Here is a 14,280-nt window from a genome sequence, read left to right on the forward strand (position 1 = left end):
TTCAGAGTCGGAGATTTGGCCACCAAATTGGGCCGAATCTCCTCCGAATCAAATCACCACCCGAAGCTTCGTGCAGCCCTACTGTCCAGGGGAGCTGAAGTGCGCTGTCCAGTTCCTTTCCACAGAATTTCTTCCAGAGGTAGAGAGGGTGGGCTGTATATGTGGCCTATTTTATTCCAGTGGCCCTAAAGCACCAGAAAATCCTCTCTATTTTAGGAGTAAAGAAAGTAACAGAGAGGCCAGAGGGAAGTGCTATGACACATACGCGGCACATAGAGGGGGTACATGCCCCCCTGAGATTGGCCACTGCCGCTGGCATCTGTGGGCAGTAGCTACTTGCCACCCTCCACTTGCCACCAACACCGCCATGGCCACAGTGAGTCCCAGAAGCACCCATGTCACGAGTTTTGTCTGTCAGCAGCTAGGGGCGCAGGGCCCCAGACCCCCCTGCACTGATCTCTTCCACAGCTGGCAGGTGTCATGGCTTCAGCAGTGGCCACCATCCCTGCAGCTGTCACGCCACTGCACCTTAACACACACAGGGTCACCCATGTCACGAAATTTGCTTGTCTGCAGCTGGAGGGGCAGTTCCCCCCAAACCCCTGCACCAATTTTCTTGAAACTTGGCAGGCTTTGTGGCCTCAGCAAGAGCCCCCCCCCTCCCCCCCCCGCCCGTGGTGTAACAAATAGACATAACAGGAGTTTGGCTTTCAAGACTTTGGGGTACAGTTCCTCCCAAACCTCTGCACCGATCTTCTTGAAAATTGGCGGCAGGCTTTATGCTCTCAGCCGAGGCTACCATCCCTGCAAGTTTAATCCAAATTGGACAAAAAACAACAAGGTTATAGATATTTCATTGATCCCCCATTATACCCTATGCCCGGATCTCCAAGGCAGCTCCAAAGCTTTGGAGCCGCTTCAGCCGGATCGAGGCGGAAACCTGGTGCAGAGCTCTGGATTGGATCGCTACCATCCGAAGCGGCCAGATCCAAAGCTGGATCAGATCACTGCCAACTCGCACAGGCCTAGCGCATATACAAATCACACATGGGCCCTGACAACAGCATGAACCGAAGTAGGCTCTTTTGAATATGAAACTAGGCATATGTGGCTTGCACAGAAGTGGAAAAGTAGCTCATTAGTTTTAAAGGCGCCTCCAAGGCCAATAGCTAGAGAATGAATTGATAAGGCCAGTACAAAACACAGATCAGAGTGGCTTGGCCACAGATGTCTGTATCTGGTGAGAAGGTTGCACTAACTGGTGAAAAGTATGATGTGGATGATCTCACATAAATATGTTTTACTGATCAATAAGAAGTAGGTTGAGTATGCTGGAAACACAAAGGTGTTTTGATCCATGTACAAATATGGGCCTAGAAACCCTTAATGCCATGTACTGCGTTAAGGGTTATGTTTATATTTGTATCATGACCTAGCTGCCACTGTGTATCAGTTGGTCATGGACACTAGTGTCTAGGCTTGTCTGTGGGCAAGAAACCTGGCTGAGTTTTTGTTACGAAGAACTGAAGCCTGTGGTTTTTTTTCTTGGAATAATGAGCTCTTCTGGAGCACAGCATCACGGAGGGTATCCTGACAATGTGCACAGCCCATCCAAACTGAGGGAGCCTGATGTGACAAGTAATACCTAACCCCCTGAACAACTCTAACAGAGTAAGGTAACAACAACACTGTCAGAGACCTACATTTGGTCCACGGGCTTTCTTAAGGCATGGTCCAATGAAGGTGCCAAACCTCAGCCATTTAGTCACAGAGTAGAAATCCCCCATAGAGCAGAAGAAATATCACGTTTCTTATGTACGCTGCATTCTTCCTCTCAACCCATACTAAATAAAGCAATTGGCACACTGTGGTTTCTGCAGATGGACCAAAAATGGCACATGTACAGTTGAAGCTATCTGGCATGCAGGGACCTGGGTTTTGCATTTGCCAGCTAGCTCGCCAGCTCCCCAGCAGCCAGATTTAATTTGGAAAGGAACTGTCCACAGTTCTTGCACAAATAGCAAAGAACAGGTTTTAATCATCCTCAGTCCCTCCCTGTTCAGTCTCTTCCTCTCACATATAAATGAGAAAGGTAGATCAGACAAAATTCTGGAGGAATGTTTCATAAACTGCAAATGGGTCATAAAACTGAGGTCCTGATCTCATCCAAAATGCCTCAGCGTTGGTCAGAAAAGTGGGGTTGATTAGCCAAAGGATCCCAGGTCAAGCCCAGTTAAGTAATGGCATTCTGCCATCCTAAAGTCTTCCATGTAATTTCAAGCAGAAAGAGGGTTTTCTTCCCCCCATTTCCTGTTCTGAAGGGTGGCCGTGATTAAATATGCGTTAGGCTCCAAGTCAGAACCAGCTGCATATTAGTAGGGGACAAAATGATTTTATCTCTCTCTATATACCTAGATTGCTTTCCTGCCTGCATTTATCCCAAGGAATTTGTTCTTTGGCAGTTAGCCATTTATGTATTGTATTATGTATCATTGATATGTATAAAGCTATCTAATCTGATGCCCCAACTCTCCTTTTAACTACACCCACATATCTCTCTGTTATTTGTTGCACATTCTGGGCAAGCAGAATGGGCAAGACCCGTGGTTTGAACTGCTGAAGCAATCACTGAAATTCACTTGTCTTGCCCTTCTGTCTTTTTAAGAATTGCATTCATTTTCCAAGTGTACATTTGACTGACTCCATGGCTTGTTCATTTCTCCTTCTACTTATCAGTATAGGTGGGTCCTTATTTCCTTTGCCCATCAGATCAGTTTTGAGCAGCATCTCCTTTTCATTTCCAGACAGAAGTGAAGATAATGTTCAGATATCTCTAGACTCGTCATTGGATGCTCCATGCCAGGGAGTGGGTACTGATGCCACAGTTGCTTGACAAGGCTTTTTGGGTAGATGTGATATCGTTTATTAGACCAACTAAATAGCTGGAAAAAATTGTTCATTGCAAGCTTTTCAGCCTTCTTCAGGCATAGAGAATCTGCTGGTGAATTATGTGCTCTCCTGGGTAGAACAGAACCCAATATGGAAAATGCACTGTAGGGGTGTGCGAAGCAGGCCCTGTTCGATTTGGATTCGGCCCAGATCAGGGACAGTGATTCGATTCGTTAACTTGGATCACTGTCTGATTCGATTCAGCTGAATCCAAATCTGCAGATTCAATGCTGATTCAGAGAATCGGCGATTCGGACACAGACACGGCTTTAAAAGTTTTTTCTACGTACCTTGAGGTAGCAGGCACGGCTTGTGAGTGCTGCAATCATGGGGCAGATGGAGCATCCCACAGGAGTGGCTACATGCTCGGTGGCAGACTCGGAAATGGACCGGAAATACTTCCGGCCCACTTCTGGGTCCTCCAGGGAGCGCACTGGTGGGACCACTGTGCCCCCCACCCCGGCTCAGCAATCAGCCACGGGAGGACCCCAGGTACCACCCAGACCCAGGAGGCACTAGTCAGCGAGCCAGTGGGGAGCATGTGGGGCCCCCGGAGGACCCAGAAGTGGACAGGAAGTGCTTCTGGTCCACTTCTGGGTCTGCTGCTGAGTGCACCGGGGAGCCCCCCGTGCTTCTGTGGGACGCTCCATGCACCCCAGCCCTGCAGCATTCATGAACCGCCTGCTACCTGGAGGCATGTAGAAAAAACATTTAAAGCTGTGTCTATGTCCTAATCTCCCCAAATCAATTTGGAGGGCTCTGATTCAATTTGGAGAGATTAAAGGGTCCTCTGATTCAATCTGGATTACGAGATTTGGCCACCAAATTGGGGTGAATCTCCACCAAATCGAATCGGGGCCAAAGCTTTGCACAGCCCTAAAATGCAGGTCTGTGAAAATGCAAATGTATGGCAGTGAGGATCAGAGAAATGGGAGACAATGTTGCTGCTGGAGTATTCAAGAGATAGTCTGATGGAGGGATGATGGTTATTGATTTCCATCACAAATTCAATCAGAGACTGCAGGTTTTCAGTCCAAATGATGAAGATGTTATCTATATATCTTAGGTATAGCATGGGTTTGATGGTGCAGTTCTTGAGGAATTCTTCTTCCAGGTGGGCCATAAAAAGGTTGGCATATTGTGGGGCCATTTTGGTGCCCATAGCTATGCCTATGGTCTGGAGGAAGTGTTGGTTATTGAAACGGAAGTTGTGCATGAGGATGAAGAGCATAATAAGTAATAGCTTTGTTTCTGTGCTCTGAGTTGTAATCTTGCTCTTGTAGGTATGTAAGGCAGGTTTGGACAGCATCTTGGTGTGGGATGTTGATATATAACCTGGTAACATTCATGATGGCTAGGAGGGTATTGCTGGGAAGGTGCTCTATGTTTAAGTTTTCATAGAAAGTCTGTTGTGTCTTGGACAAAGTCCGGCCTTTGGGTGACTAGAGGTTTTTGGGATGGATTCGATCAAACCTGATATTTCCTCAGCTAGGGTTCCATAGTTGGATATTATAGGTCTGCCCGAGTTTCTGTGTTTGTGGATTTTGGGGAGCATGTAAAAAGTCCCTGGACTGGGTAATGGGGGATCAAGTTTTGTAGTTTTCCTTGTAGTTCAGATGGAAATGATGTGATAGTGGTTTTGAGTTTTAAGGTGACAAAGGGAGTTGGATCTTCCTCTAGTTTTTTTGTAGTAGGTGGTGCCAAAGAAGTTGTCTGTTGGCTTCTTTTATGTAGTCTTCACAGTTAAGGATAACTATAGCTCCTCCTTTATCTGCTGGTTTCACTACTATTTGGTGGTTGGATCTTAGAGATTCTATGGCCCTTCTCTCTGAGACGGAGAGGTTGTTACGGTGGTGTTTGTTCTTGGTTATTTCACTGTTCATTCTTTCCCTGAAGCAGGAAATATAGCAGTTGAGGTTTGAATTTAGTCCACTGTGAGATGTCCAATCTAATGTTTTTTAGATTTTTTGGGGTGTTGATCTTTTCCTCGATGTTGTCACAGGATGAAGTGTTGTTGAAAGTGGATTTGATTTGGTTGTGGAAATATTCCCTGAGACAGAGGCATCAGAAAAATTCTTCTAGGTCTCCACATTGTAGCATCTTATTAGGGTATTTTTCCTGACGGAAATTAAGGCTATTAGAGAGGACAGATTTTTCATCTTCGGTAAGTGCGTTTGCGTGGAGAGACTGATAATATTTGAGGGCTGACTAGTTCCTTCGGTTTCATCAGGCGTGAGGTTGGAATATTGTTCGGTATTGGTATTGTTTCTCTGATGGTTTAGTAGCTGGGCAAATTGTTCCTGTAGCAACCGGTTCAATTTCTTCTTTTTATGTTGGATGGATGTTGTAAAACATCTTTGGTAGTCTTTTTGTATACACTGTGTAATGTTTGGGAAGATATCCAGATTTATCCCTTTTAAGTTGCTGTAGCATGTGCTGATTTCCTTTTTGAGTTGATCTCTTTTGGAGTAGGTTATATGAAGGAAATGATTCCACGTCTTTCTGAAGAGTTGTGAAGCATATCTGGAGTTGTGTGTAGTAGTTAGAGGATTGTAGATATTCAGTCCTCTGGGAATGATGTTGTATTTCTTGCATAGGCTTAGAAAATATATATTGCTGTGGAGTTTGGCTTCTTTCTTCCTGGTGTTGTAAGTTTCCATTTCAACAGGTGGTTGAAGCGGAACATTTTCATGTTGGAGATTTTATATCTATAAAATATATACACGTGTATATACATACATACATATATACACACATATACACACACACACACACATATACACACACACACACACACACACACATATGTGTGTGTGTGTGTGTGTGTGTGTGTGTGTGTGTATATATATATGTGTGTGTGTGTATATAAAACCCACCAGCAAACATCTTCCACTTGGGGTCTGCTCCTGCTATTGAAGTCAACAGCAACATCTGGACTAATCCAAAGTTCATAGGAATAGCTCAGTGAGGCTCCTGTTGAAATCAAGGGAAAGCCTTACCATAGATTTCAGTGGGATTTGGATCTAGCCCTTACTACAAGATGAACTTCCGGGATCTTTGGTTTTTAACAGCCATCAGGAAGTTGCCCAAACTGTTGTTTGAGGTGGGTTATGTTGGCCATCTCTAGAATGCAGCTACTAATCTTAAAGGGGAGGAATCTTCAGTGACAGCTCAAAAACTACCTATAGCAAATGATGACAGAGGTTACTTTGACTGCACTCTGGGAAATTCTGTCGCCATGGAAACCTAGGAGAGAAACTGTTTCTCAACTTTCTGTCAATGCCAACATGACAGTTTAAAAAGCTGTTCATTAAGAGCTTGATGTGTATTGTATACAAATTCTTTCCAAAAGAAATAAAGGCACAGCATATTAATAAAAGAAAGAAATGAAGGGAATGGATTTTACATTGAAGAAGCCATGCCTATGCTTAAGCTGGGGGCCTGGGCCAGCATTTCTTTTTAAGGTAATATAATGCTATTTTTACTTAGGACGAGTCTCCCTACAGTTTTTGTACTGCTAAAGCTATATTGGACTAGAAACTCTGGTTAAAGCAGTATGGCCCCCTGGCAGGGAGATAGTTATACTGTCACAAAAAGATTTATAAAAGAAGTTGTACCAATCTAAGCATCTTTAAAATGGATTAACTGCATCCACACCAGGGAGTCATACTGTTTCATTTAAATCAGTTTCTAAAATGATCTGTTATTATGGTACAAAAATTACACGTAGATGAGATTTTATTGGTTCCATTTACATCCTTGGGACTTAAGCACATGCTAAAAACTGCTAAATCAGGGCATTTGTGAGTAAGGGAACAAACTAAATGAAAGTGGTAGTTAATTCTCCTGAAAACGTACCTCATTAATTTATCTGACAAGCCTTGCTCCATTTTAATTGCTTATAATAATGCTCACTATGGAATATGGTATTAAAGGCTTGCAAGAATTAGGGAGACTGTGGCTTCTTGTTTGTACAAATTATAGGATGTTTGCAAAGTGCCAGTGAGCAAGACTGCACAGGCGCTACATTTTTTGTAAAACTATTTAAAATTCCAAAACATGATTTAGAAGTAGATGAATATAATGACTGTGGTGGCTATGAAGGTACCAAATATTAATTCTTTTCCTTAAACTGTAATTCATTTTTATTTTCCACTTAATTTTTTCCAGTTTGCTAGCCATTATAGCCTGCTCTCTTCTTTCATTACTATTGTTTATATATCCAACTGGATTTAAAAACCACCAAGGTTTCTTTTGCTGATACTAAAAGCAGGAGGGATAATAGTAGAAACTGGAGCCATACGAAACTGTTTTACTACACTACATGGGGATCAGACTCTTCTGATTTCTGATTCAGGGATTCATGCATCATCCTACAATGTAACTAACAGCGCCCATTGTCAAGGGCCAAAATGGAGAGAAGTTCCTTTCATTGTAGTCCCATTCAAATCTGACAGATGACTCAATGAGTCATCACTTGCCAATAAGAGCAAGGGTTCACAGCTGTAGGGGTGAAATTGCACCTCACAATTAGTTCTTGTTAAGGGCACTTAAAACTTGAACAATTAAAGCTCACTAACAAGTGCTAAGCTACGCCACTTGAGGTGAGGGTTATCAATGAACCGTGCTAGGCAGCTCAACTTGACATGAAGGTGTTCCACCAATTTGCAGTCTTCTGGCATCCTAGGAGGCACCACTAGTTGTTCTTCAGGATTCTGGTGCCCGGACAATGGAGCAGTGATTAGCGAATAAGAAAAGGGGCAGAGGGGAAGGGAGCTGCTGGGACACAGTGAGGCTGAACAGGGGCACACAGGTGAATTAGGTGAAGGGGGAAGTGAGGCAGGGAGCTGCCAGGCTGCAGTGTGGCCAAGCAGGATGCCCCTCCTCCCACTGGTACACGCACATACACACTCTGCTTTTCATATGGCAACAGAGAATGCTCCCTTAGTGTCTCTAAGCTCTGTGCAGCCTTGTGCAACACCCCTACTGCCACCCCTATAATCTGGCTGTGCTGCTCAGTGGCAACAGCAGCCAAAGGAAATTCTGGGGGTGGGGAGTGTGCACATGTACACATGCATGCACATACCGGGGGTGCGGGGGGTGGGAAAGGAGTGCATGTGTTTGTGCTTGTATTGTGTATGTGCATGTGTGCACACATACTGGGTGCTGGGTGTGTGTGCTGGGACTGGGAGAATGTTTGTCTTTTGCTGCTAGAGAGCCAGGTGAACAGGACTGGCACAGGGCAGACTGGTCAGCTCCTAGCCATGCCTCTGCTCCCCAGCCTCTAAGTAGTAGGTCGGAGCTGTGCGTGTTACAGAGAGTTTTAATCCCAAACATGCAACTGCTCTCAGCACGTGATAACTTTTACAGTGGCCTATTCCTTAAAGTTAGCACATGCTAGTTGTAACTTGTAAGCTCACTCTAGGATACAAGGTTCTATCCCTTTAAATAGTCCATGAGCCCTCTAGTGGCACTCACGGTGATCTCTGTTGTAAAAGTTGCCCTCAGCTAGAGCATCCATAAAAATGTATGTAGGCTGGATGGGTCTGTTGATGTTTAAAAACGTGATGATTTGAGATCTGTTTCACCACACCCCACAATCTGAACCACAGAGATAGAATCTGACAAGACACAAAGCACTGCCTGATCCACTATGGCACTTCCTACTTTTAAGGACAAATAGATTATTTGGAAGATATTCTAGGCAGATATTTGTTAATAATAATTGTACAGCACTCATACTGGGGGGAGAGGGATGTGGGAGGAAAGAGAGTGGAGTTGGTGTCCTGGGTCCCCCCCCACACTCCTCCCCTGCACACCCCTTAGCTATATCATGGCTGCTTGGAGACATTAAAAAAAAAAACCCCAAAATGACAGTTTACTTTAAACTCTGTGTGCTCCCATGCTGAGTGCTCTGCACACCCAAAAGAGGCAGCATGTTAGTTAGACCCACCTCGCCCAACATCTGTATAGATTGGGTGCTTTAGTAGGGCTTACTGGCCGCTTTTATTGAATAGCTGATTGAATCAGCTATTAGACAGAAGTCCCACTGAAATGCCCGATCTACACACATGCTGCAGAGCCAAGTTGAACTAATATGCTGCTTCTTCTGGTAAAGCGTTTGGTTTTTTTTTAATTTGTCAGGGGAATCCTTTTAAGGCAAGAGAAACCCCTGACAAAAAAGAGTAATTTCTCTGCACTCACCTAAGGGGAACAAAGGATCACCACTGACGCGTGCAGCAGTGTGCTGCATTTCTGGAGTGAATGCTCACTCTGGATTGGAGGGAAAGGAGCCACAACAAGCATTTCCAGCCCCGGAGAGGGGCAGCCGAGGAGAGACGCCATTGCTGGGAGGCTCTCTCCCTGATGCCAGCCTGCAAAGGATTCAGCAGGGCAGAGGCATAGAGAGGAAGGCACAGGTGGTCGGAGGACCACCGCTGGATAAAGAGCCAATAAAGGAGCTGTGATTAAAGAAGAATGGCTGGGTGGGGAATGCCACCAAGAAGTAGGTGCTGAGGCAGGAGGAAAGGGAGATCTGGTGAGCCCTGTCCTCCCTCTCTCTTTTTTTCCCCCTCCTTTTCTGGGTTTTTGTTTGTTTGTTTGTTTTCCTTTTTGCTGTGGCCTTGGGGTATTTTTTGCCTCAGCCAAGGTTATTTTTTATTTTGTGTTGGACTTTAGACCTGGTGGCTCACTATTAGAAAGTCCCAGATAGATAGATAGATAGGGAAGGTCTTGTGAAATTATGGGGTGCTGACTCCTGTAAAAGACTGGTCTGAGGGTGAGTAAGGAGCTATAGGCTCAGCCCTTTATCTTTTTCTCCCCATTTTTTTCAACCCATGGACAGGGGATAGGTGCATCCCTGTCCAGGGAGAGACAGCCCATGGGACTTGCTTTCAAATTAGAGACAAGGTGGGGTAAGGTTGGGGTGCAGGGGAGAAGGAGCCCCATAAGGGAGTCCCATCTGGTGGTCTGAGGTAGTTTTTCCCCGGAGAACCAACTCCCAAAACTCAAAATAAGAAACATGAAAAGTCATGGCAGGTGAGAAGACAACACTAGGGAGCAGCTGAGGGAGGTATTCATAACCCCTCCACTGCCACCTACTCATGGGGAAAGACATCAACGCACTGAAGACCCAGGCCTTATAGCACCTACCAGCAACAAAACATCTGCAAGAGATAGCCTACCCATGCAAGCTTAATCTAGCTAGCACATGTGTAATAGGCTCAGGGTATCCAGCCTTCCTGGTGTCTGATGCCCCTGTCAGTCAGACTTGCTTGCCACTGCTCCCTGGCCTCCTCTACCTCCTGTCTCTCGCCTGCTAAGACTTGATCTTAATATATATTTAAGGAGATGCTGCCTCCAGAGGCCAGGGTAACCTCTTCTTTGGTGCTTTCTCCTCCTGGTTTAGTCTGAATTCCCATTACCCCAGTCCTTGGCCCGACCCTGCCTAACTCCATGGGGTGTACTTTTCTTTTAAGATGGCCCCAGTTGTGCCTTAAGGGCTATATCATGGTCTCTAGCCACCCTCATAGCCACGCCCACGTCTCACAGATGACTCAGGTGCCACTTGGAGCGGACCTCCAGGCCCCAACCGATACTGGGCCCCCTCAGGCCTCAAAATGCTTGTTTAGGCTTCAGCCTTCCTGCCTTTGTTCAAGCTAAGCCCCCTCAGCCCTGGTCCATTTCTTTGGACCCTGACTTCCTTGGTCTCAGCCTCACAGGTCCCTGCCCAAAGCTGGTCTCAAAACACAGAGCACCCTTGGCACCTTGCTCCATGGCCTCCAGATCTCCCCTATAGCCACAAACCAGTCCTCCAGTGTCAAACTCAAATACAGAAAATATAATTGGAACACAAAAAGTTAACCATCTAGTTACTGTTCAACCCCAAATCCCCTCAGAGCCATAACAGTTGCCGCAGTCATAAGGATCCAACAGTTTCCCCAGCCCCAGCTACCTCCTATTCTCCTACACACAGCTCTGTCCTCCACTTATTCCCATGCAGACATAGATTGCCCACCTGAGTCCAGAGACCAGGTTTATATGCAACCAAACCCTTCCCCTTCCACTCGCCTGATCATTCCCCTTGGGGCTGTGCTCAGGAGTTCCTGTTCAGCCCAATGAGCTGTTTGGGTTTGCCTGCCCTGCAGCCCTCTTGAGCTGCATAGCAGTCCCAGGTGTCAAGGTTTGGCCTCTTGCTGGGGCTGGCTGATACAGTAGTTTGCCCCTGCAGGCCACAAAGGTCTAGCTGCCCTTTGGGTCCCTGTCTTCCCTCCTGCTCCTGTTCCATAAGTAGTTAACATGTTTAGGGTTCCCTATTCTAGGTAACAACAAAAGTAAAGACATAACATCACAAGTTTTATCATGTGCCAGGAAATGGAGTATAAACTCTCCAGGGCCCCTCGGATATGTAGTCTGGTTGGTGCCCTGTGTTGGAATCCATGCCCCCATACCTTCACTTCCAGATTAAGCTACCACAGATGTGCTAGCACATGCTGCATCACACCTTTGTTTTGCTCTGTAAACCTATCCCACAAATGCACTAACGATAATAAAATTAGCATTGCATTCTGGCAGCTGTAATGAGTCTATTGTTAAAGATTAATTGTGCTAAATCTGTTACAACTTCTAATGTATTTGATATTTTTAAAGCCAGCTGAAAATAAACAGTGAAGCTAATGTTCCTACCAATCTGCAGGGTATTACTGTCACAAAGCAAAAGGTGAATTACCTTTAAAATTCTAATTAGCCTGCGAACAACCAAGTGTGTGGGACAGACTGTCTGGCTTCAAAACAAGACTATCAAACAACAACAACAACAAAAGAAAACAATGGGTGAAGAATGGCTGCCATGGAAAAAAAGAACAATTAGCTCATTCATTTATTTAAATGATAGCTGATTTTGTGGCTTATGTTACATTACCATATGTGATCAATGCTCTGGAATCCAAATAGATACAGAAAATGTGTTAAAAGGGGCAAAAAGAGAGAATCTGACTCCTAAAAACAATGGCAATAAAATCCCAGCTGCTTAACTGTAACAATCTAAAACTGGAAAGTAGTTTGGGGTGGTTGTAACTGAGACAAATACAACAGTTATTCCGCCTTAGACTCCTACTCCCCTCATTGCTTTATGCCCCGTTCCTAATTAAACCAGCAGGCATTTGATTGGAGCAACTGATGACTTTATAACTAAACTATCAGGAATCTGGGGTAAGCCAAAGGAGTGGCACACACGTAAACCAGCTTGTAGCATCCCTGGTATGATGGCTTCTAACTATTTTCCTTTAATTTTAGATGTACCAGAATGCAATGGGATGTGACACTTCATCTCAAAATGTGATTCATCACATGATTTGCTGAGGCACATTGCAGGCAAAGTGCCAAGAGCTGAGATCTTGTTAGAAAATAGTCCATTTCAATGGGCAGATTTTGTCCATTAAAACCTATTACTATTTCCTTTTAGAGCCCAGCTGCTTCCATTATAGAAAATTGGACTAAAATGATGTCAGGCTTGTGCCATAAAAAATGAATAGGAATATTGCTTTTCATTATGTTAAATTGCAGATATTTTTCACTGATATGTGTTTATTTTTGTTCCTTTCAGTTTAGCCCTTATGCATGACTATGACCCCTTTGATAATGAACAATGAAAGCGATACATGTTTGCACTGTATTTTCCTGTGTTGACCCGAGTTTTCCTTTTAGGCTAAAAAATACTTGACTTCACAATCCTATCCATCTTAAGCTGTCATTCAACTCTTCGTTTGAGGAATAAGCATTAAAAGATATTTTAGTGAAACATCCTAGGATAAAATTCTTCCTGAAATTTCAAAATTATTTCAGATTTACCGGGATCAAGCACTGTTCTTCAACCATCTAAGAATTAAGATAATAATGCATCACTTATATTATTTCTGAGAGGTAGAGAGAAAAGATACCTTTTTAAAATGGCAACTTTTCTTTGGGATTTATCTTCGGGGATCTATCTGCCATTATCACTGGCTTGAGCTGAGTTCAGAGATTCACTCCACTGAAAGTTAAAAAGAAGAATAAAATTAAACTGGAGGCGTGGTTCTCAGCCCTGCCACCCATGCCCACACTAGCCATGCATTGGCTATAAGGCAGGAACAGAGATCATAGTCTTTATTGACTTTGACTGTGGATGTGGTTTCTTCTAAGCCTTAGAATTTCAGGTAAGGTAGAGTTTTCCACCCCACAAATTTAGGTTTTTATATTAAGAGCAGATTTGGCTATGGACAGGCATTCATCTAGGGTCAAAGTTGGGGCAATTCAGCTTGTTTGTATCACTACAGGCTCCTGTTCATGGTAGGAACTCCCATCTGTTTTTGAAGCTGTTATGAACGTATATTTGTCCATACCCTTTGTTGCTGAATGTTCAAACCAGCGAGAAAGTCAGTGAATGAAAAATAAATTGAAATGAAGGAAATTTGCAGGATCTGAGGAAAAACATCACTAGATAGGCACAAATCTTTTGCTGCAAAACACCAAGCGATTATTCTAAGCATAGAAGGGCTCAGCCCTTCTAAAGGCTAGCTGCATTTCAGTCTGTCAATCTCAAGCTCCATGAGTTTCAGATACAGGAGAACAAACATGTCCCATGGATATTTTGGGGAGTGATATCTTATATGGGGACAAACAGCATAGTAGGGAGAGATGCAGCTGGGCCAACAAAAGACAGCACCCCAAACATATCCTTGCCTCTCACATATTTCCTGGACTACCATGGATGGCTACAACAACCTGACTCTAGCCCTATCGTATATACCATATTTTCTTGCATGTAACCTGTACCTTTTCCCCCAAACCAGCTGGTAAAAATTGGGGTGCACATTAGGGCTGTGCAAAATTTCGCCAGCCATTTCGTTCCGACACTGTTTCAGACCAATTTCGAGGTCAAAACAGAAAAATCGGAATGAAACAAAGGCCATCGAAATAGCCTTGAAACAAAATGAGGCTGGTCAAACTGTTTTGACCATAGGCTGGGGTTGGGAAGTCAGCCCACCTGGGCTGCTTCCTGGTGCCTCACACTACATCATGCCTGTGCAGAGCACCAGCTGGGCTGCCTCCTGCCCCCGGCGTGATGTAGCATGGGGTACTGGGAAGCAACCCAGCTGGGCTGCCTTCCACCCCCGGCGCGATATAGCCCCATTGGGCCGACTCCCCATCCCCAGCAAAACTCGAAACAGTGTCAAAACAGCAAAACTCGAAACAGCCTTTGTTTTGATGGAATAGAATGGAACAGCTATTTCAACTCAAAATGAAACTCAAGACAAAACACTGTTCCCTCTAACCGTAGAAACTCAAGGCAAA

This window comes from Gavialis gangeticus, unplaced genomic scaffold, assembly GCF_001723915.1.
Source record: "Gavialis gangeticus isolate Ggan-Ray unplaced genomic scaffold, GavGan_comp1, whole genome shotgun sequence".
NCBI lineage: Eukaryota > Metazoa > Chordata > Crocodylia > Gavialidae > Gavialis > Gavialis gangeticus.